Here is a 25,142-nt window from a genome sequence, read left to right as displayed (position 1 = left end):
TCGCGCGATCCCGACCTCCACACAAAGGATGATACTCAATAAAAACATCATGCTCCGACTTCCTAACATAGGGGTTCACCATATGTGCATGCTACGTGAATCACAAACTCTAACACAAGTATTTCTACCAATCCATAATTACTAACTAGCATGACTCTAATATCACCATCCTTCCGTCTCAAAACTATATGCAAAGAATCAAACTTCTCATAGCACTCGATGCACTCTATATGAAAGTTTTTAATATATCCCTCTTGGATGCCCATGATATTAGGACTAGATTCATAACCTAAGCAAATTACCATGCTGTTTAAGACTCCCAAAATGATATAAGTGAAGCATGAGAGTAAAAGAAAAACTACTCCAAAAGATATAAGTGAAAATCAATGAGTAGTTGAATAATTATTTGGCTATGTGAAGACTCTCCCATCTAAGAATTTCAGATCCTAAGTACCTTATTCAAACAAAATAAAATGACACTCCAAAGATAGCACGAATCATGTGAAGAAGCAAAAACTTAGGTTCAACCGATACTAACCGATAATTGTTGAAGAAGAAAGGTGGGATGCCAACCAGGGCATCCCCAAGCTTAGATGCTTGAGACTTCTTGAAATATGGGTTGGGGGTGTCTTGGGCATTCCCAAGCTTGAGCTTTTGTGTCTCCTTAATTCCTCTCATTTGGTGGTTTCCAAAATCTTAAAAACTTCACCCACACAAAACTCAACAAGAACTTGTGAGATAGGTTAGTATAAATCAATGCAAAACTATATCATCCTCTACTGTAGCAAATCACTAAAATTATTATTTCACATTTCATACTAAATGGCTCTACATATTTAAAACTCCCATCCTCAAATGGAATCATGAAACAAGCAAACATATGCGAACAATGCAAACATAACATCAATCTGCCTAAACAAAACAGTCTGTGAAGAATGCAGCAAGATCCATACTTTCTGTTTTGCAACAGCAACTCCTAAACTTGCAAATTAAGCATGGTAAAGGCTATTCTTGACATTTTTATTGAACTAAATGATTCAAAACATTAATATAAATAACATCAAGCAAGTACTAATAAAATAAAATGACGCTCCAAGCAAAACACATATCAAGTGGTGAATAAAAGTATAGACCCAAGTAAAGTTACCGATGGATTGAAGACGAAAGAGGGAATGCCTTCCCGGGGCATACCCAAGCTTAGGCTCTTTGGTGTCCTTGAATATGGATTTGGGGTGCCTTGTGAATCCCCAAGCTTAGGCTCTTGCCACTCCTTGTTCCATAGTCCATCGAAACTCTACCCAAAACTTGAAAACTTCACAACACAAAACTTAACGGAACTTCGTGAGATGGGTTAGTATGATAATGAGCAAATCAATCACTTGGGTACTGTCAAAACAAGACTCATAATTATTTTCACACAATTCCTACTGTATCTTACTATGTACACAATTTATATTACTCAATATAATCTATGGAAACAACAAAACAAGCAAACTATGCATTGAAAATAGAATCTGTCAAAAACAGAACAGTCTGTAATGATCTGAATGATAACCATACTTCTAAACTTCCAAAATTCTAAAAGAATTAAGACAATTAAGGAAATTTGTATATAAATCATCAGCAAAAATAATCAACCTAAAATCACTCTCTGGATAAAATTAGAAATGATTTCGCGAGCGCAAAGTTTCTGTCTTTTTCTGCATGATCAAACAACTATCACCCAAACTAATCATAAAGGCTTTACTTGGCACTTTATTGAAATAAAAGCTATAAAACATGATTAATACAGTATCTTAATCATGTGAGCACACAAAGACAGTAATGATACATATTGGGTTGTCTCCAAACAAGCACTTTTCTTTAATGCCTTTCAAGCTAGGCATGATGATTTCAATGATGCTCACATAAAAGATAAGGATTGAAACATAATGGAAGCATCATGGAGCATATGACTAGCACATTTAAGTCTAACCCACTTCCTATGCATAGGGATTTCGTGATCAAACAATTTATTGGAGCAAGAATCAACTAGCATAGGAAGATAAAACAAGCATGACTTCAAAAGTTTCAACACATGGAGAGGAAGCTTGATATTATTGCAATATGTAGAAGCATATGATACTCTCTCATAATAATTTTCAGTAGCATGATGAATGAATTCAACAATATAACCATCACCTAAAGCATTCTTTTCATGATCTACAAGCATAGAAATTTTACTACTCTCCACATAAGGAAATTTATTCTCATCAATAGTAGTGGGAGTATCGTAAAAGACTTGAACACTACGAATTGTTTCCATATTAAAAGAGTAATGTTCAGTAAGAGGGTACTCCTAATTGTGACAAGTTTTATTATCATTCTTGTTTATAACATAAGTATCATCACAATAATCATCATAGATAGGGGGCATGCTTTCATCATAATAATTTTGATCATTCAAAGTGGGGGAACTAAAAAGATCATCTTCATCAAACATAGCATCCCCAAGCTTGTGGCTTTGCATATGATTAGCATCATGGGTATTCAAAGAATTCATACTAACAACATTGCAATCATGCTCATCATTCACATATTTTATTCCAAGCATTCTATGTAATTCTTATTTTAGCACTTGAGCACAATTTTCGTTTCCATCATTTTCACGAAAGACATTAAAAAGATGAAGCATATGAGGCAACCTTAATTCCATTTTTTTGTGGTTTTCTATTAATAAACTAAACTAGTGATAAAACAAGGAACTAAAAGATTCAATTACGAGATCTAAAGATATACCTTCAAGCGCTAACCTCCCCGGCAACGGCGCCAGAAAAGAGCTTGATGTCTACTACGCAACCTTCTCCTTGTAGACGTTGTTGGGCCTCCAAGTGCAGAGGTTTGTAGGACAGTAGCAATTTTCCCTCAAGTGGGTGACCTAAGGTTTATTAATCCATGGGAGGCGTAGGATGAAGATGGTCTCTCTCAAGCAACCCTGCAACCAAATAACAAAGAGTCTCATGTGTCCCCAACACACCCAATACAATGGTAAATTGTATAGGTGCACTAGTTCGGCGAAGAGATGGTGATACAAGTGCAATATGGATAGTAGATATAGGTTTTTGTAATCTGAAATTATAAAAACAGCAAGGTAATTAATAATAAAAGTGAGCACAAATGGTATTGCAATGCGTGGAAACAAGGCCTAGGGTTCATACTTTCACTAGTGAAGTTCTCTCAATAATGATAACATAATTGGATCATATAACTAGCCCTCAACATGCAACAAAGAGTCACTCCAAAGTCACTAATAGCGGAGAACAAAAGAAGATATTATTGTCGGGTATGAAACCACCACAAAGTTATTCTTTCTGATCGATCTATTCAAGAGTCCGTAGTAAAATAACACGAAGCTATTCTTTCATTCAATCTATCCTAGAGTTCGTACTAGAATAACACCTTAAGACACATATCAACCAAGACCCTAATGTCACCTAGATACTCCATTGTCACCTCAAGTATCCGTGGACATGATTATATGATATGCATCACACAATCTGAGAATCATCTATTCCACTAACACATAGAACTTCAAAGAGTGCCCCGAAGTTTCTACCGGAGAGTCAAAACGTGTGCCAACCCATATGCATAGGTTCCCAATGTCACGAAACCCGCAAGTTGATCACCAAAACATACATCAAGTACTCACATTAATATCCCATTGTCACCACAGATAGACACGTGCAAGACATACATCAAGTGTTCTTAAAGACTCAATCCGATAAGATAACTCCAAAGGAAAACTCAATTCATTACAAGAAGGGAGAGGGGGAAGAACATCATAAGATCCAACTATAGTAGCAAAGCCCGCGGTACATCGAGATCATGACATCTCAAGAACACGAGAGAGAGAGAGATCAAACAGAAAGCTACTGGTACATAGCCTCAACCCCGAGGGAGAACTACTCCCTCCTCGTCATGGAGATCGCCGGGATGATGAAGATGGCCACCGAAGATGGATTCCCCCTCCGGCAGGGTGCCGGAACGGGCTCCCGATTGGTTTTTGGTGGCTACAGAGGCTTGCGGCGGCAGAACTCCCGATCTAGGTTTATTTCTGGAGATTTCTGTATTTATAAGACCAGATGGCATCGAGAACAAGTCAGGGGGACCCACGAGGGAGTCACAAGCCCCCCAGGCGCGCCCACCCCCTGGGCGCGCCTCCCTGGCTCATGGCTTCCTCGAGACTCCTCTGTGGTTTATTTTTCTTCTGGTATTTTTGATTTTTTCCATAAAAATCACGGCCAAAGTTTTATTACTTTGGACTCCGTTTGATATTCCTATCTGAAAAAGGTCAAAACCAAGGAAAAAACAGGAACTGGCACTGGGCTCTAGGTCAATAGGTTAGTCCCAAAAATAATATAAAATAGCACATTCATGCATATAAAACATCCTAAGTTGATAATATAATAGCATGGAACGATAAAAAATTATAGATACGTTGGAGGCGTATCAAGGTCTAGTCCATCACATGATTCTCCTAATGATGTGATCCAGTTATCAAGTGACAACACTTGCATATAGTCGAAAAACCTTGACTATCATTGATCAACTGGCTATCCAACTAGAGGCTTGCTAGGGACATTGTTTTGTCTATGTATCCACACATGTATGTATGTTTTCATTCCATACAATTATAGCATGGATAATAAACGATTATCTTGTAACAGAAAATATAATAATATTTATTTTATCATTGCCTCTAGGGCATATTTCCAACAGTCTCCCACTTGCACTAGAGTCAATAATCTAGTCCTCACATCGGCATGCGATTTACATTGTAATAAATCTAACACCCATACAGTTCTGGTGTTGATCATGTTTTGCCCATGGAAGAGGTTTAGTCAGTGGGTCTGCTACATTCAGATCCATGTGCACTTTGCAAATATTCACATCCTCTCCTTCAACGTAGTCGCGGATGAGGTTGAAGCGTCATTTGATATGCTGGTCTTCTTTTGAAACCTTGGTTCCTTTGCTAAGGCAATGGCACCAGTGTTGTCACAAAACAGAGTTATTGGATTTAGAGCGCTCGGCACAACTCCAAGACCCGTCATGAACTGCTTCATCGAGACACCCTCCTTAGATGCTTCCGAGGCAGCCATGTACTATGCTTCACATGTAGAGTCTACTACGACGCTTTGCTTGGAACTGCACCAGCTTACCGCATCCCCCATCAAGAATAAATACGTATCCGGTTTGAGACTTAGAGTCATCCGAATCGGTGTCAAAGCTTGCGTCGACGTAACCCTTTACGACGAGCTCTTCGTCACCTCCATAAACGAGAAACATTTCCTTAGTCCTTTTTAGGTAGTTCAGAATATTCTTGACCGCCATCCAGTGATCCAGTCCTGGATTACTTTGAAACCTTCCTGCCATACTTATGGCCAAGCAGACGTCTGGTCTACTACACAACATTGCATACATGATAGAACCTATGCTTGAAGCATAGGGGACGGAACTCATTTGTTCTCTATCTTCCGCAGTTGCTCGGCACTGAGTCTTACTCAATTTTATACCTTGTAACACTGGCAAGAACCCTTTCTTGGATTGTTCTATTTTGAACTTCTTCAAAACTTTATCAAGGTATGTGCTTTGTGAAAGTCCTATCAAGCGTCTCGATCTATCCCTATAGATCTTAATGCCTAGAATGTAAGCAGCTTCTCCTAGGTCCTTCATAGAGAAACTTTTGTTCAAGTAATCCTTTACGCTCTCCAAAAACTCCACATTGTTTCCAATCAACAATATATCATCCACATATAATATTAGAAACGCCACAGAGCTCCCACTCACTTTCTTGTAAATACAAGATTCTCCAACCACTTGTATAAACCCAAATGCTTTGATCACCTCATCAAAGTGTTTATTCTAACTCCAAGATGCTTACACCAGTCCATAAATGGATCGCTGGAGCTTGCATACTTTGTTAGCATTCTTTGGATCGACAAAACCTTCGGGTTGCATCATATACAACTCTTCCTTAAGAAAACCGTTAAGGAACGCCGTTTTGACATCCATCTGCCAGATTTCATAATCGAAAAATGCAGCTATTGCTAACATGATTCGGACGGACTTAAGCATCGCTACCGGTAGAATGTCTCATCATAGTCAACTCCTTGAACTTGTGAAAAACCCTTTACCACAAGTCGAGCTTTATAAACTATCACATTACCGTCTGTGTCCGTCTTCTTCTTAAAGATCCATTTGTTTCGAATAGCCTTGCCGCCTTCAGGTAATACTTCCAAAGTCCATACTTTGTTTTCATACATAGATCCTATCTCGGATTTCATGGCCTGCAGCCATTTGTTGGAATCCGGTCCCACCATTGCTTCTTCATAATTCGCAGGTTCATTCTTGTCTAATAACATGATTGACAAGACAGGTTACCATACAACTCAGGAGTAGTACGCGATCTTGTCGACCTGCAAGGTCCGATAGGAACTTGATCCGAAGTTTCATGATCATCATCATTAACTTCCTCCTCCACCGGCGTTGCTGCAACACGGGTTTCCCCTTGCCCTGCGCCGCCATCTAGAGGGGGTTAGAGGTTCGACAACCTCATCAAGTTCTATCTTCCTCCCACTCAATTCTTTCGAGAGAAACTCCTTCTCAAGAAAAGCTCCATTTTTAGCAACAAACACTTTGCCCTCGGATTTGAGATAGAAGGTGTACCAAACTGTTTCCTTTGGGTAATCTATGAAGAAGCACTTTTCCGCTTTGGGTTCCAGTTTTTCACGCTGAAGCTTTTTGACATAAGCATCACATCCCCAAACTTTAAGAAACGATAATTTCGGTCTTTTGCCATACCACAGTTCGTATGCTGTCGTCTCAACGGATTTTGATGGTGCCCTATTTCAAGTGAATGCAGTTGTCTCTAATGCATAACCCCAAAACGATAACGGCAAATCGGTAAGAGACATTGATGGGGTCATAGTCCTAGGGTAGGGTCATAGGCCTGTCCTACAGGTCCTACCCAAGGACTACCCCACACAAGGGACAGGACCTTAAGTATGCCCGACTGAATTAAGGTGCCCCCATCATCCAGTCGGTAACAGGCCCAGAATCATCCAGTCGGAGACTAACATTCGGAGAACACCGGGCCTACCGACTAGATACACTCGGTGCGCCGTAACCTCTCTGGAGGGAAACTGCTGTACATTTCCGGGTGCATTTACTAGCATTTAGAGCATACGTTACCTGTAACATATGCATTCAATCGCCACTACTCCACCCTTGAATCAGAACCGTTGTGGAGGGCAGCGCACTCTATATAAGCCGCCCTCCCCCACTGGTAAAAGGGTTAGCAAATCTTTGTACTCCATATCACACTCGATAACAAGCTCCGAGAGCACTGAGACGTAGGGCTGTTACCTCCACCGTAGAGGGGCCTGAACTCATACAACCTCGCCGTAGCTAGGACTCTGCCCATCTCATTCATACCCTACACATCTACTGTCAGGCTTATACCCACGACAGTTGGCGCCCACCGTCGGGCAGGCGTCTAAGCGACTTCCGGCGAGTTTGCGACTATTTCCTTTCGTCATGTCGTCCGGTGGAGGTTCGAGCATGAGTCACCAGATCCTCTTCGGCGCTCTCTCCTTCGTCGTCGATGATTTGGCGTGGCTTCGGGAGGCACCTCTCGACGTCGAGGCGCTTCCCCGTCGCGGGGCCACGTACTTCCGTGCTGGCGCTCGCGGCGTTCTTCTTCTCCAACAATCGGCTCCATTGTCGGCTTGCACCTTCGTCACGCGCCGTAGTAAGCGATCTCGCAGTCTGCGTCTACAACGTTGGGTGCAGCATGCCCGAGCGCGCCAGTTCACGTCCTCTCAAGTGGCGGTTCTGGAGTCTGTTGTGGTTGCCCCGCGTCCCCAGTGCTCGGGCTCGGTTCCGACTGAGTTCCCTTCCGAGTACGTGGGCCGCGGGCCTGCAGCAGAAGTTCACATGGCCAACACCCATGAATATCCCCATCAGGCCGGCCGGAACGAGCGCGAAGTCGGTGAAGCATCCGGTGCACGTCGTCCGCCTCGCCGTTCTGCCAGTCGGCACACCCCGCAGAGCAACGTAGAGTTGTTCCGCACACCTCTCCTCAACTTGGCTGCGGCAGCCAAGATCGCCGATTCCCTCCAGCCGACTGATTCAGAGGCAGGAAGAGGAATCGAGCAGATCCGTGCTCTGTTGCACACGGCGCAGCAGCAGAATTCGGCAGTCTCCCAGTCGCACAATCGGATCCACAACAGTTCCGCCCATGCAAACACGCATCGGTCGGTTCACAGCCCCGGCTCCTATCAGCACCACAGGGGAGGCAGTTGTTCCATGATCCGTGAAGATCGCCGCCGTTCACGCACCCCTCTGCGGGGTGGGCCCTATGGGTCCCGACATCATGATGATCGGCGTTCAGTCGGCGACACTTACGACCCGAGACCCGACACAAGAGGGCGAATCGCCCAGCGAAGAGTCGACAGAGGTCGAGCCCACCGCGATGGCCACGATCTGGATCGTCCAAGTGGTGGTAGGACCATCGTGTCTGGCCCCGAGTGTTTTAGTCGAGCCATCCGCTCGGCTGACATCCCGCCCAACTTCCGATTGGCAGCGGGAATCGGTAAATTTACGGGGGAATCTAAGCCTGAAACATGCCTAGACGACTACCGAGTGGCAGTCCAGATCGGAGGAGGGGACGACTATGTCGCTATGAAGCACCTCCCTCTCATGCTCGACGGCTCGGCGCGAGCTTGGCTGAACCAGTTAGCCCCCTCAAGCATTTACAGTTGGGCAGATCTTGCCCGAGTGTTCATCAGGACCTTGGAAGGGACGTGCAAACGCCCTGCAGGCCTTGTGGAGCTTCAGCACTGTGTCCAGAAACCGAATGAGCCCTTGCGCGACTTCATCCAGCGATGGACGACTCTTTACCACACGGTGGAGAGCGTCACCGAGCATCAAGCGGTCTGCGCATTCAAGGCAGGCGTACGGTACAGAGAGTTGTACTTAAAGTTTGGCCGGACAGGCGACATCTCCATGAGCAAGATGATGGAGATAGCTGCTCGTTATGCAAATGGCGAGGAAGAAGACCGCATCCGGAGCGGCAAACACAAGACAGTTGGCGATACCGACGGAGGTAACACTCGGAAGCAGAAACAGAAGGTTCCACCCACACCGCAAGCAGAAGCTGCAGCTATAACCAGCGCCAAGTCCAAGGGCAAAGGGAAAGCGTAGTTTACCCCCAAGAAGAAGCCGTTCAACAATCCCATCCTGGATCAGCCTTGTCCAATTCACACGAAGATGGACGAAGAAGGCAATCCCATATACGCGAAGCATACCACTCGGCAGTGTCGTCTCCTAATCCAGGGGTTCAGCGAAGGACAACCGAGTGAGAAGAATCTCGAGCAGGACGAGGAAGACAAGGAGGATCCGTTCCCCCAAGTCCATGCAACCCTCATGATTTTTGCTGATGTCGAAAGCAAGAGTCGTCTGAAGTTGGTGAATAGAGAGGTCAACATGGCCGTTCCGACTGCTCCCAAGTTCCTTAGATGGTCTCAGACTGCGATCACCTTTGATCAGTCGGACCATCCAACACATGTCCCCACTCCAGGAAGACAGGATCTGGTCGTCGACCCGGTGGTGGAAGGAGTCCGACTGCGCAAAGTTCTCATGGACGGCGGTAGCGGACTGAACATCATGTACGCCGACACCCTCAAGGGAATGGGCATTCCGATGTCCAAACTCAGCGAGAGCAATATGCAGTTCCACGGAGTCGTCCCCGGGCGGAAGGCCAAGTCACTCGGCCAGATCGCGTTGGACGTCACTTTCGGCTCCGACAAAAACTTTCGCAAGGAGTAGCTCACATTCGAGGTGGTGGATTTCCAGAGTGCTTACCATGCTATTCTGGGTCGCCCGACGTACGTGAGTTTCATGGCACGCCCGTGCTATGTGTACTTGAAGCTGAAGATGCCAGGCCCAAAAGGCGTTATCACCATCACCGGCAACTGCCAGCGAGCCGAGGAGTGTCTGCAAGAGGGATCAAGAATCGCCGACCATCAGATGGCGGTGCTCGAGCTCGACGAATACAAGAAGACAGTCGACCCTGCCGACCTGATGCGCTCGAAGAAGCCAACTTCTGAGTCCGCGTTCCAGTTAGCGGGAGAGACGAAGAAAATCAGCATCCACCCGACGGACGAGTCTGCCGCCCCGACGAACATCTCCACCACCCTCGATCCTAAATAGGAAGCCGAGCTCACCCAATTCCTTCGTGAGAACTGGGACATCTTCGCATGGAAACCTTCTGACATGCCGGGTGTACCCAGGGAGTTGGCTGAGCACCGACTGCATGTGGATCCCGTCGCTCTTCCCGTCCGAGAGCGCCTGCGTCGGTCCGCCGCGCACAAGAGGAAGGCAATCGGAGAAGAGGTGGCCAAGCTACTGGCTGCCAACTTCATTCGCGAGGTTCACCACTCCGAGTGGCTCGCCAATGTCGTCATGGTGCCCAAGAAGGACAAGTCACTCCGAATGTGCATTGACTTGAAGCACCTCAATAAGGTCTGCCCGAAAGACCATTTTCCGCTCCCCCGCGTAGATCAAATTGTCGATTCGACTGCGGGATGCGAGCGTTTGTCGTTCCTTGATGCCTACTCGGGTTATCATCAGATCCGTCTGTATGGTCCCGATGAGTTGAAAACAGCCTTCATCACCCCGTTTGGGTGCTTCTGTTACATCACTATGCCTTTCGGTTTGAAGAATGCAGGAGCTACCTTTATGCGCATGATCCAAAAATGTCTCCTCGACCAGATCGGTCGCAATGTGGAGGCATATATGGATGATATCGTAGTCAAGTCACGCAAAGGTTCCGACCTGCTGACTGACTTGGCAGAAACATTCGCCAACCTTCGTAGGTACGATATCAAGCTAAACCCAGCCAAATGTTCATTCGGTGGTCCCAGCGGAAAGCTACTCGGTTTCTTCGTTTCCGAACGAGGGATCGATGTTAACCCCGAAAAGATCGGGACCATCGTCCGAATGGATAGGCCGGTCAGAGTACACGATGTTCAACGGCTTACAGGTTGCCTAGCAGCTTTGAGCAGGTTTATCAGTCGACTCGGCGAAAAAGCACTTCCTCTGTACCGACTCATGAAGAAGTCAGATACCTTCGAGTGGACAGACGAAGCCCAAGTCGCATTCGACGACCTCAAAGTCCTGCTTTCCACCCAGCCGGTTCTTGCCGCTCCGCTCAGTAAAGAGCCCTTTCTTCTATATATCGCGGCCACAAATCAAGTCGTTAGTACTGTTCTTACAGTCGAGCGAGAAGAGGAAGGCAAAGCATACAAAGTTCAGCGGCCAGTGTACTACGTCTCCGAAGTCCTGACCCCTTCCAAGCAGAGGTATCCCCATTATCAGAAGCTTATCTATGGGATCTATATGACTGCGAAGAAGGTGGCCCATTATTTCCAAGACCACTCGGTATCTGTCGTTTCTGATGCTCCCTTGTCGGAAATTCTCCACAATCGAGACGCGTCAGGCCGAGTGGCGAAGTGGGCAATGGAGATGCTGTACTGTGACATCAAGTTCGAGGCCAAGAAAGCTATTAAGTCTCAAGCCCTGGCTGACTTTATAGCAGAATGGGTAGAACAACAGCAACCGACTCACATCTACTCGGCTCATTGGACAATGTTCTTCGATGGGTCTAAGATGTTGAATGGATCCGGCGCTGGTGTTGTGATCATATCACCCAAAGGCGACAAGCTCAAATACGTGCTCCAGATACACTTTGATTCCTCCAACAACGAGGCGGAGTATGAAGCTCTCCTCTACGGATTGCGCATGGCCATCTCACTCGGCGTCCGTCGCCTGATGGTCTACGGCGATTCGGATTTGGTGGTCAATCAAGTGATGAAAGAGTGGGACGTAAGGAACCCCACCATGACGACATACTGCAATGCAGTCAGGAAGCTAGAGAAGAAGTTTGAGGGTCTAGAACTTCATCATGTTCCAAGACTGAAGAACCAAGCAGCTGACGAGTTGGCAAAACTCGGATCCACTCGGAGACCAGTCCCGAGTGATGTTTGTCTCGAGGACCTCCATCTTCCTTCAGTCAAAGAAGATCCCTTCACGGAAGAACCAGTACAACCCAAGAGCGCAACAGATCCGACTGAAGTCGATGTGCCTGCTGTGGTTGATCTAGTCACAGAGATTCTGGTAGTCATTCCCGATTGGACTGTGCCGATCATGGCATATATCCTGAGACAGGAACTTCCAGAAGATGAAGTCCAAGCCCGGCAAATAGTTCGCAGGTCGAAGGCATTCACTGTCATTGACGGTCAATTGTACAAGGAGAGTGTTTCAGGCGTCCTCCAACGTTGCATTTCCCCAGAGGAAGGACAGTTGATCCTAGAGGATATCCACTCGGGTACTTGCGGCCGTCACGCTTCTTCAAGAGCAATCGTCGCCAAGGCGTTCAGAGCTGGATTCTTCTGGCTGCAGGCTAACGAGATGGCCAAAGCTATGGTCGACCGATGTGAAGGCTGTCAGTTCTACTCCAACAAGTCCCACAAGCCAACATCTGCGCTAAAGACAATCCCACTTGTGTGGCCATTTGCAGTTTGGGGATTAGACACAATCGGATCATTCAAGACAGGCCAAGGAGGCTACACACATCTGTTGGTGGCAGTTGACAAGTTTACCAAATGGATAGAAGCCAAGCCCATCAAGAAACTCGATGCCTCAACAGCTGTCAAGTTTGTGAGGGACATCATTTCCAGATTCGGGGTGCCTCACAGCATAATCACAGACAATGGGACAAACTTTGACTTGGGCAGATTCAAAGGCTTCTGTGCGAGTCAGGGTTTCCGAGTGGATTTTGCTTCCGTAGCACATCCGCAATCCAATGGACAAGCTGAGCGTGCGAATGGACTTATCGTTCAAGGTTTGAAGCCTCGACTCTTGCGAGAGGTAGGACATGCTGCTGGTGCATGGGTCGCCGAGTTACCTTCAGTACTTTGGGGCCTCCGCACCACTCCAAACCGATCAACGGGGCGATCGCCGTTCTTCCTCGTCTATGGAGCAGAAACGGTCCTTTCGAGTGACCTGCTTCACAATGCCCCGCGAGTCGAACTCTTCTCCGAAGCCGAAGCGGAACAAGCAAGGCAAGACGGAGTCGATCTTCTAGAGGAGGAGCGCGATATGGCACTCACTCGCTCAACAATTTACCAACAAGATCTGCGACGCTTTCACGCACGTCACGTCAGGAGTCGCACATTTCAAGCTGGCGATTTAGTGCTCCGAGTGGATCAGCAAAGACCCCACAAGTTGGCTCCGGCCTGGGAGGGGCCTTTCATCATTTCCAAGGTGCTCAACAACGGAGCATAGAGACTCTACAATATTCAGAGGGAGACAGACGAGCCGCGCGCATGGAACGGAGATCTCCTCAAGCGTTTTTATACGTGATCGTCGACTGAAGCAGTGTAACGAACAAGTTTGAAGAAATAATATATTCAGCAGATTCAGTTTTGTGCAGATTTAGAGTTCTCACTCACACACAAAAAAAAAACTTAGCTGCGATCCTGAATCGCCGAAGTACTAACTTTCTCCGGGTGTGCACTACCCGTCACACTCGGGGGCTTAGCTGCGATCCAGAATTGCCTAAGTATTAACTTTCTCCGAGTGTGCACTACACGTCACACTCGGGGGCTTAGCTGCGATCCAGAATCGCCTAAGTATTAACTTTCTCCGAGTGTGCACTACCCGTCACACTCGGGGGCTTAGCTGCGATCCAGAATCGCCTAAGTATTAACGTTCTCCGAGTGTGCACTACACGTCACACTCGGGGGCTTAGCTGCGATCCAGAATCGCCTAAGTATTAACTTTTTGCGAGTGTGCACTACCCGTCACACTCGGGGGCTTAGCTGCAATCCAGAATCGCCTAAGTATTAACGTTCTCCGAGTGTGCACTACACGTCACACTCGGGGGCTTAGCTGCGATCCAGAATCGCCTAAGTATTAACTTTCTCTGAGTGTGCACTACTCGTCACACTCGGGGGCTTAGCTGCGATCCAGAATCGCCTAAGTATTAACGTTCTCCGAGTGTGCACTACACGACACACTCGGGAACTTAGCTGCGATCCTGAATCGCCTAAGTACTAACTTTCTCCGAGTTTGCACTACCCGTCACACTCGAGGGCTTAGCTGCGATCCAGAATCGCCTAAGTATTAACTTTCTCCGAGTGTGCACTACCCGTCACACTCAGGGGCTTAGCTGCGATCCATAATCGCCTAAGTATTAACGTTCTCCGAGTGTGCGCTACACGTCACACTCGGGAACTTAGCTGCGATCCTGAATCGCCTAAGTACTAACTTTCTCCGAGTGTGCACTACCCGTCACACTCGGGGGCTTAGCTGCGATCCTGAATCGCCTAAGTATTAACTTTCTCCGAGTGTGCACTACCCGTCACACTCGGGGGCTTAGCTGCGATCCTAAATCGCCTAAGTATTAACGTTCTCCGAGTGTGCACTACACGTCACACTCAGGGGCTTAGCTGCGATCCAGAATCGCCTAAGTACTAACCTTCCTCCGAGTGTGCACTATACGTCGCACTCGGAGACTTAGCTGCGATCCTGAATCGCCTAAGTATTAACCTTCCTCCGAGTGTGCACTATACGTCGCACTCGGGGACTTAGATGTGATCAAGAATCACCTAAGTACCAACCTTCCTCCGAGTGTGCACTATACATCGCACTCGGGGACTTAGTTGTGATCACGAATCACCTAAGTAGTAACTACCTCCGAGTGTGCACTATACGTCACACTCGGAGACTTAGCTGCGGTCCTGAATCGCCTAAGTCCTAACTTCCTCCGAGTGTGCACTATACGTCGCACTCGGGGACTTAGACGTGACCAAGAATCACCTAAGTCTTAATCTTCTCCGAGTACGCACTAAGTGTTCCACTCGAAACAACATTTCAACAAAAGACTAAATGTTTTCATTCCGACAACATAAGTCCAAAAACGATAGCTGACTCAGTGCGGATCCAGATTACCCGCACCGATCTAAAAGTATGACGGCCAACCGAAGTGGCCACAGTATCTTACAGGTAAACACTCGGCATACCGAGGATAAAGTTTGATCACGCGTCAGCTGGGCCGGCGTCAGGACTAGAGGGCTCCACAAAAGTGTCCAAGTGGATTCCATCAGCGATGCGGGTGGCAGTCTCAAGGAACGTCTCCATGAAGTCTTCGAATTGAAGCTTCTTCGTGTTGGCGACCTTCAATGCTTTCAGCTTATCTTCCCGCACCTCCTTGCAATGGACTCGGACCAAGGACAGCGCAACGTCAGCACCGCAACGCGCTGCCGATTTCTTCCAGGATTGCACTCGGTCCGGAATCTCCTCCAGTCGCCCCAACAGAGTCTCCATCTCCTGTCGCGACTCGTCTTCCGGCCAAAGCTCCTTCTCAATGCGGCCGATGACTTCTCTCAGTCGGCTAACGAAAGGACCCACTTTTCCTACACGGATATGCGCCCGGAGCAGATCCCGGTTGGCGTCCTCGCCGAGTGGCACATTATCCTTCATGGACCGCTCTACAGCCGCCGCTTCAGCTTCGGCGTCACCACAAAAATCTGCACAAAACGAGCAAACAGACAGTAAAAACCGAGTGTTCGTCACACGGTACAACCACTCGACAAAGCATAAGACTTACCTGCCAGACGAGTCATCATCTGGACAGCCCAGTCGTTGACATACTTCTCCTGAGCTGTCCATCGTTTGTTCCGAATAGCCATTTGATTGTGCAGTTCAGTCCTCTATTTCTTCAGTCTCTCCACCTCCGCCACCAACACCCTGTTTGCCTCCAGCGCCTCCTCCAAGGACTTCTCTCGAACTTCCAGCGCGTCCTTCATGCCGGCCATGGCGAGCATTGCAGCTTCCAGTTCACCAGCATACTGGTTCCTCTCCGCCCTCAAGGCTTCATAAGCAGTTCCCATTTCACAAGTTTTCTACAAAACGAAACAAAGGGTAATCAGCAAGTTTCTCAATACACAGTATAAGTTCTTCAGACCCCTGCCGATGCAAGCAGTCGACAGCGGTCTCGGGGACTACACCCAGTGGGTTCACTAAGAGTGACCCCACTGTCATGCACCTCAAGCAGGCCCGCCCTATTGAGATGCATGTTTTCACCTACGCCTCAGGGGCTAATACTACTCCACCCGCGGGCAACTTACTCTCGGAGACTCTCACCGCAAGAGCGCTCCGACTGCAATGAGTACTCGCACTCGGAAATATTGTCTACGAACACAACTAAACTAAAGACCAAATGTATAAAGACAACTGTCGGTGCAAGCACTCGACAGAAGTCTCGGGGACTACACCCACTGGGTTCACTCGGAGTGAACCCATTGCAAACAGCACACAACACCCAGTGGGTTACAGAAGAAAAGTAAGTACTTACTAGACTACTTACTCGGATGTCATCTCGCAGCTCCAAGCTCCGCCGGTACAAGGCCGCAACGGAGTCATAAGCCCTCTTGGCCTCTCCGGCCATCAGCTCCGCCTGGATCATGGCCCCCTTGGCCGCCCCCACCTACTCCTCTGGGACACACCGAATGCTGAATTCAACATTCGACGAACCGGGAATCGTGGGAAGTTCGTGGGGCATCCCAAGGTTCGCCCCAGTAGGTTCCTCACCCACCGGCACCGGTTCAGTTGGTGGAGGCATTTCAGTCGGTGGAGGCACTTCGGTCGGGGGAGCGTTGGCGGTAGGGGCGGCAGCAGGAAGAGCGGCCTCAAGGACAGGCTCCAGGACAGGCTCCACGACGGGGTCGGCTCTCCCCTGGTCACCCTCGTCCAGGCAGATCGCCCTTGACAAGCCAAATAACATAACGCCTCAGAAAAAGAAAAGGATGGCGCAATCTACAGGAATAAAACACCCGACTCTCCCACAACATACCTGGCTGGGACGAAACGACGTTGTCCGTATCCATGGGGTCGTCCCCTTGACGGGCCGGCGAGGTCGCAGAAGTGGCAACCCTGTCGAGTGGAGTCCATTTGACTTGTAAAGCAGGAGTTCACTCGGTCAACAGAAAAAGCCGAAAGTTAGATTCACTTACGTGGAAGTGACAGGGATGGCCATCCTCATCCGCGGCAGAGCCTTCCGAGGTTTGGGCCCACTCGGCTTGGGCGCCCTGGAGGACTGGCCTGCAAGTTCGGCAGCTGCGTCCCTGGTCCTCTTGGTGCCTCGAACACTCGGTACCGCCGGGGCAGCAGGCGGAGCACTCAACGACGTAGGAGGGGCTGAAGGGACGGCAGGCTCATGCCGACGCTTACTCCGATGCTCTGGCCGCGGAGGTGGCAAATCTGGCTCTTCATCCTCTTCCTCTTCCTCGCTGTCTTCATCCTCCGACTCCCCGCTGTCGGAGACGTATTCGGCGCTCTCCACGCTCCCCTCCTGGCTGCCTTCTTCCTCCTCCTCCTCCGGATTCCCGTTCGAGACGGGGGAAGACCAGTTGGTCCACTCCTGCATGAGGTTCAGTCGGAAACGTTAAGCATCACACGGAGATATAAATAAACGACTGAAATCAAGACAGTTCAATGCACTCGGCTAATGCTTCTCACCTGATTTGGTGGAGGGTTGTCCGCGCTGTAAGGCGCCACTCGGCGGGATCCTTTGGGGTTCTCACAGGGACCCGTGATTTGGAGCACCCATGAGGTCACCTTCTCCTCGAGAATGCCCTCCACGTTGGTCCGAGTGGAATCCTCGGGCCCTATGTAGTGCCACATAGCGTGGTGGCGGGCCTGCAGAGGCTGGATTCGCCGGCCGATGAAGACTTCCAGCAGGTCAATACCGGTGACCCCCTCCTGACAACATCCACGAGTGCCTCGACCAAAGGCTGGATGTCGTTCTTCTCGGCTTTCGAGAGGGCGAGCTGCTTGGGCGGAGTAGGACGGTCTAGACCAAAAGGAGGCAGCCCAGTCGATGCGTTCGGACAGGCTATGTCCTGGCAGTAGAACCACGTCGACTGCCAGTTCCTAACCGACTCGCTCAACTGGAGAGCAGGGTAGCTGCTCCGACTCTTCTTCTGAAACCCTAAACCCCCGCAGAGCTGGAGGAGATGCGTCTTGTCATCCGACTGACTAAGACGTTTGATGGTTTGAAAGCGGGCGGAGAAGATATGTTTGAATAAACCCCAATGGGGGGACAACCGATAAATCACTCGCACAAAACAATGAAGGCAGAAAGGTGGGCGATGGCATTCGGAGGGAAGTGATGGAGTTGAGCACCAAAATGATTCATGATACCATTGAAGAAAGGATGCGGGGGCAGAGAGAAACCTCTGTGAACATGGCTGAGGAGCAAGACGCGCTCCCCCTCCCGTGGCGTCGGCTCGACCTCGTCGTCCGCCGGCAGCCTCCAGCACTTATGCACGAGATGGCCGTGCTCAACCAGCTCCAGCAGGCCCCCCTCCGTCACTGTGGAGGGGAGAAAGTCTCCCTGGATCCACCCCGCCGGCAACGGCCGCTGCCGCCGCTGAACAACCGCCGCCTTGTTCTTCTTCTTGCTTGCCTCCATCTTGCTGGTCTGACCTTTGGTCATGGCGGCGACGGCGAGCTCTCGAGAAGGAGGGGAAGAGAAGGGTGTATGAGCGCAGGAGGTGGCGAGGAAGACGGAGCAGGCAAGAGCAGAGGATTCGGCGAGCGTAACCGAAGGGTCTCGTCGACCAGAGTTAAATAGAGCACCGACTGGGTCGCTGGCGAGCGGGCCCGAAATCTTATCTGCCCAACCAGCCGCGGAGATATCAGTGGAGGAGTTGAAGGCGTGATGATCGAGGAGTCAGGCGCTACTCGAGCGCGCTGACGTCGTCCCTGCTAAGCGCGCGGAACCCGAAATTTGAGATCCCGGAAAATCCACCGCTGTCAGTTGACCGGTTCCGTCAAAAGATGCCGCGAAAGCACTCGGTTCCCGACAGTGTGTTTCGCAAAACACCTCCACTCGGACCATTGGTCAGGAGAGATAAAATGGATAGAGGCAAGCAACGCCCAAACCGAACCTAGTCCAGTCGGATCTGAACCTCGAGCACTGCTTTGACGTTTCAACCCCAATCCATTCGGGGACTAATGATGGGGTCATAGTCCTAGGGTAGGGTCATAGGCCTGTCCTACAGGTCCTACCCAAGGACTACCCCACACAAGGGACATGACCTTAAGTATGCCCGACTGAATTAAGGTGCCCCCATCATCCAGTCGGTAACAGGCCCAGAATCATCCAGTCAGAGACTAACATTCGGAGAACACCGGGCCTACCGACTGGATACACTCGGTGCACCGTAACCTCTCTGGAGGGAAACTGCTGTACGTTTCCGGGTGCATTTACTAGCATTTAGAGCATACGTTACCTGTAACGTATGCATTCAATCGCCACTACTCCACCCTTGAATCAGAACCGTTGTGGAGGGCAGCGCACTCTATATAAGCCGCCCTCCCCCACTGGTAAAAGGGTTAGCAAATCTTTGTACTCCATATCACACTCGGTAACAAGCTCCAAGAGCACTGAGACGTAGGGCTGTTACCTCCACTGCAGAGGGGCCTGAACTCATACAACCTCGCCGTAGCTAGGACTCTGCCCATCTCATTTGTACCCTACACATCTACTGTCAGGCTTATACCCACGACAGACATCATAGATCGCACCATATCTAACAAAGTACGATTACGACGTTCGGACACACCATTACGCTAAGGTGTTCCAGGCGGTGTCAACTGTGAAACAATTCCACATTGTCTTAAGTGAGTACCAAACTCGAAACTCAGATATTCACCCCCACGATCAGACCGTAGGAACTTGATTTTCTTGTTACGATGATTTTCAACTTCAGTCTAAAATTTCTTGAACTTCTCAAACGTTTCAGACTTGTGCTTCATCAAGAAGATATATCCATACCTACTCAAATCGTTAGTGAAGGTGAGAACATAACGATATTCGCCACATGCCTCCACACTCATTGGACCGCACACATCGGTATGTATGATTTCCAATAAGTCACTTGCATGCTCCATTGTTCCCGAGAACGAAGTCTTAGTCATCTTGCCCATGAGGCATGGTTTGCACGTGTCAAGTGATTCAAAATCAAGTGACTCCAAAAGTCCATCGGAATGGAGTTTCTTCATGCGCTTTACACCAATATGACCTAAGCGGCAGTGCCACAAAAACATGGAGCTATCATTGTTAACTCTAGATATTTTGGTCTCAATGTTATGTATATGTGTATCATCGCTATCAAGATTCAATATGAACAATCCTCTCACATTGGGTGCATGACCATAAAAGATATTACTCATAGAAATAGCACAACCATTATTCTCTGACTTAAACGAGTAACCGTCTCGCAATAAACAAGATCCAGATATAATGTTCATGCTTAACACATGCACTAAATAACAATTATTTAAGTTCATAACTAATCCTGATGGAAACTGAAGTGAAACTGTGCCGACGGCGATTGCATCAACCTTGGAACCATTTCCCACGCACATCGTCACTTCATCCTTTGCCAACCTTCGTTTATTCCGCAGTTCCTTCTTCGAGTTGCAAATATGAGCAACAAAACCGGTATCGAATACCCACGCACTACTACGAGAGTTGGTTAAGTACACATCAATAACATGTATATCGAATATACCTGATTTTTCATTGGCCGCCTTCTTATCAGTCAAATACTTGGGGCAGTTGCGCTTCTAGTGACCCAGTCCCTTGTAATAATAACACTCTATTTCAGGCTTAGGCCCAGCCTTGGGTTTCTTCGTTGGATTGGAAATAGGCTTGCCGCTCTTCTTGGAGTTACCCTTCTTGCCTTTGCCATTTCTCTTGAAACTAGTGGTCTAATTGACCAGCAACACTTGACGCTCTTTTCGGAGTTCTGGCTGTGCGACTTTCAGCATTGCGAATAACTCGCCGGGTGACTTGTTCATCCTGTTGGGGAATGTCGCATGGGAAACAAAAAATTTCCTACGCGCGCAAAAACCTATCATGGTGATGTCCATCTACGAGAGGGGATTTCCGATCTACGTACCTTTGTAGATCACATAGCAGAAGCGTTAGTGAACGCAGTTGATGTAGTGGAGCATCCTCACGTCCCTGGATCCGCCCCGCGAACCGTCCCACGAACCGTCCCGCGATCCATCCCACGATCTAGTGCCGAACGGACGGCACCTCCGCGTTCAGCACACGTACAACTCGACGATGATCTCGGCCTTCTTGATCCAGCAAGAGAGACGGAGAGGTAGATGAGTTCTCCGGCAGCATGACGGTGCTCCGGAGGTTGGTGGTGATCTAATCTCAGCAGGGCTCCGCCCGAGCTCCGCAGAAACGCGATCTAGAGGAAAAACCGTGGAGGTATGTGGTCGGGCTGCCGTGGAAAAGTTGTCTCAAATCAGCCCTAAAACCTCCGTATATATAGGTGGGAGGGGATGAGCCTTTCCTTGGGGCTCAAGAGGCCCCAAGGGGTTCGGCCGATGGGGGGGAGGAGGATTCCTCCTCCTATCCGAGTCCAACTAGGATTGGAAGGTGGAGTCCTTCCCTTCCTTCCCACTTCCCCCCTTTTTTTTTCTCTTTTTTTTTCTTATCTCCTGCGCACGTGCCTCTCTGGGCCTTCCCACCAGCCCACTAAGGGCTGGTGCGGCACCCCTAAGGCCTATGGGCTTCCCCGGGGTGGGCTACCCCCCCGGTGAACTCCCGGAACCCATTCGTCATTCCCGGTACATTCCCGGTAACCCCGAAAACCTTCCGGTAATCAAATGAGGTCATCCTATATATCAATCTTCATTTCCGGACCATTCCGGAAACCCTCGTGATGTTCGTGATCTCAGCCGAGACTCCGAACAATATTCAGTAACCAACCATATAACTCAAATACGCATAAAACAACGTCGAACCTTAAGTGTGCAGACCCTGCGGGTTCGAGAACTATGTAGACATGACCCGAGGGACTCCTCGGTCAAATCCAACAGCGGGACCTGGATGCCCATATTGGATCCTACATATTCTACGAAGATCTTATCGTTTGAACCTCACTGCCAAGGATTCATATAATCCCGTATGTCATTCCCTTTGTCCTTCGGTATGTTACTTGCCCGAGATTCGATCGTCAGTATCCGCATACCTATTTCAATCTCGTTTACCAGCAAGTCTCTTTACTCGTTCCGTAATACAAGATCCCGCAACTTACACTAAGTCACATTGCTTGCAAGGCTTGTGTGTGATGTTGTATTACCGAGTGGGCCCCGAGATACCTCTTCGTCACACGGAGTGACAAATCCCAGTCTTGATCCATACTAACTCAACGGACACCTTCGGAGATACCTGTAGAGCATCTTTATAGCCACCCATTTATGTTGTGACGTTTGATACACACAAAGCATTCCTCCGGTGTCAGTGAGTTATATGATCTCATGGTCATAGGAATAAATACTTGACACGCAGAAAACAGTAGCAACAAAATGACACGAGCAATATGCTACGTCTATTAGTTTGGGTCTAGTCCATCACATGATTCTCCCAATGATGTGATCCAGTTATCAAGCAACAACACCTTGCTCATAGCCAGAAGACCCTGACTATCCTTGGTCAACTGGCTAGCCAATTAGAGGCTTGCTAGGGACGGTGTTTTGTCTATGTATCCACACATGTATCTAAGTCTTCATTCAATATAATTATAGCATGGATAATAAACGATTATCTTGACACATGAATTATAATAATAACTTATTTATCATTGCCTCTAGGGCATAATTCCAATAGTCTCCCACTTGCACTAGAGTCAATAATCTAGCCCTCACATCACCATGCGAATTACATTGTAATAAATCTAACACCCATACAGTTCTGGTGTTGATCATGCTTTGCCCGTGGAAGAGGTTTAGTCAGCGGGTCTGCTACATTCAGATCCGTGTGCACTTTGCATATATTGATGTCCTCCCCTTCAATGTAGTCGCGAATGATGTTGAAGCGTCGTTTGATGTGTCTGGTCTTCTTGTGGAACCGTGGTTCCTTTGCGAAGGCAATGGCACCCGTGTTGTCACAGAACAAGGTTATTGGATTCAGTGTGCTTGGCACCACTCCAAGATCCGTCATGAACTGCTTCATCCAGACACCCTCCTTAGCCACCTCCGAGGCAGCCATGTACCCCGCTTCACATGTAGAATCAGCTACGACGCTTTGCTTGGAACTGCACCAGCTTACCGCACCCCCATTAAGAATAAATATGTATCCGGTTTGTGACTTAGAGTCGTCCGGATCTGTGTCAAAAATTGCATCGACGTAACCTTTTACGGCGAGCTCTTCGTCACCTCCATACATGAGAAACATCTCCTTAGTACTTTTCAGGTACTTCAGGATATTCTTGACCGCCGTCTAGTGATCCACTCCTGGATTACTCTGGAACCTTCCTGCCATACTTATGGCCAGGCTAACGTCCGGTCTAGTGCACGACATTGCATACATGATAGAATGTAAGCAGCTTTGATCTATCCGGCGCTTTGATCCTATCAGGCGCTTTGATCTATCCCTATAGATCTTAATGCCTAGAATGTAAGCAGCTTCTCCTAGGTCCTTCATAGAGAAACTTTTATTCAAGTAATCCTTTACGCTTTCCAAAAACTCCACGTTGTTTCCAATCAGCAATATGTCATCCACATATAATATTAGAAACGCCACAGAGCTCCCACTCACTTTCTTGTAAATACAAGATTCTCCAACCACTTGTATAAACCCAAATGCTTTGATCACCTCATCAAAGAGTTTATTCCAACTCCGAGATGCTTGCACCAGTCCATAAATGGATTGCTGGAGCTTGCATACTTTGTTAGCATTTTTAGGATCGACAAAACCTTCGGGTTGCATCATATACAACTCTTCCTTAAGGAAACCGTTAAGGAACGTGTAGCGACCCGACTCAAGACGAGTCAAGCCTCTGGTGTTTCCGTACCATCCCAAGATCATGCTGGTACACACATAGTACATAATGTGTATATTCAAGAGTTCAATCACACAGCTTTATTAATCTAAATCTCATAAAGAGTACTTTATTACAATAAAGGATTACAATAAAGTGGCTGAGGGCCAACTCATGAGATATCTAACGAAGACTAGCGGAAGCATCAGGTAGACGAGTCCATCCGACTCCAAGGGCATGTCGCTGAGCGTGGATCGTAGCCTCACTCCTGGTCAGAAAAGTACTCTGCAACATGATACGTTGCAGCCGCGTAGGTCAGCATATTGAATATGCCGACAAGTCATCAAAGAGAGGAGTAAAATAATAATCAACTATCTCTACATGCATATTTGGCCGGTGGGGCTAAGTTTTGCATAAAGCCAGTTTTATCCTACAACAAGAGGGGCTGGAAGCAAAATATTACTACATTGTTTGTTGTTAACGAGATGGTTCCGCCAACCAATTCTCGTACCCGAATAGTTGTTAACACCCACATCATTATTAAGTTGTGTCGAGAGTTCAGGGGAAATTCAATGCCTTCGGCTCAAGTTGTCCATGACCGTGGACACAGCTAATCGATTAGGTTTGAGTACTCTGCAGAGTTTTGCACACGTTCCCCACAAGATTTGATCGCCTCCGAGTATGTCCTCGCACTTCAGGGTGTTTGAAGACCGGATGATCAAAACATGGTCTTTCAACGGGTCCCTCTGAATCCCTGTCGGTGCCCATCCATTCCTACTGTTCTTCTACATCTGCTAGCACCGCCTGTCCAGAGTCGCCGCGTTGTCCAACCAAGCCAGAGACCATAATGACTTGTGGCTGTGCAGGTAAGCCTTGGGTCTTGAAAATATTCGTCCGTCTCTTTGAGCCTGGGTGAAGCTTTCCGCAGGATGTCATGGCCTCTCTAGCATCCCGGGTCATCCACTGGGTTCTCCAGGGAGCCGATCAACCGTCCTTCACCCAGAGTTGCATTGCGTCCGAGGTCTTGAAAATCTTGTCTTAACCGGTCTTGATTATTTAATCAACCTCGCATCACTCGTGTTATGCACTCAACCGAAATCCCGTCTACTCAAGCATAGCAATATGAAATTTGTCGTCCCGGGGCCAAGTATCGGGGTTGTTGGGTGCCTACCACATGATACTACAATC

This window comes from Hordeum vulgare, chromosome 3H, assembly GCF_904849725.1.
Source record: "Hordeum vulgare subsp. vulgare chromosome 3H, MorexV3_pseudomolecules_assembly, whole genome shotgun sequence".
Taxonomy (NCBI): Eukaryota; Viridiplantae; Streptophyta; class Magnoliopsida; order Poales; family Poaceae; genus Hordeum; species Hordeum vulgare.
Note: the sequence above shows the minus strand (reverse complement) of the source record.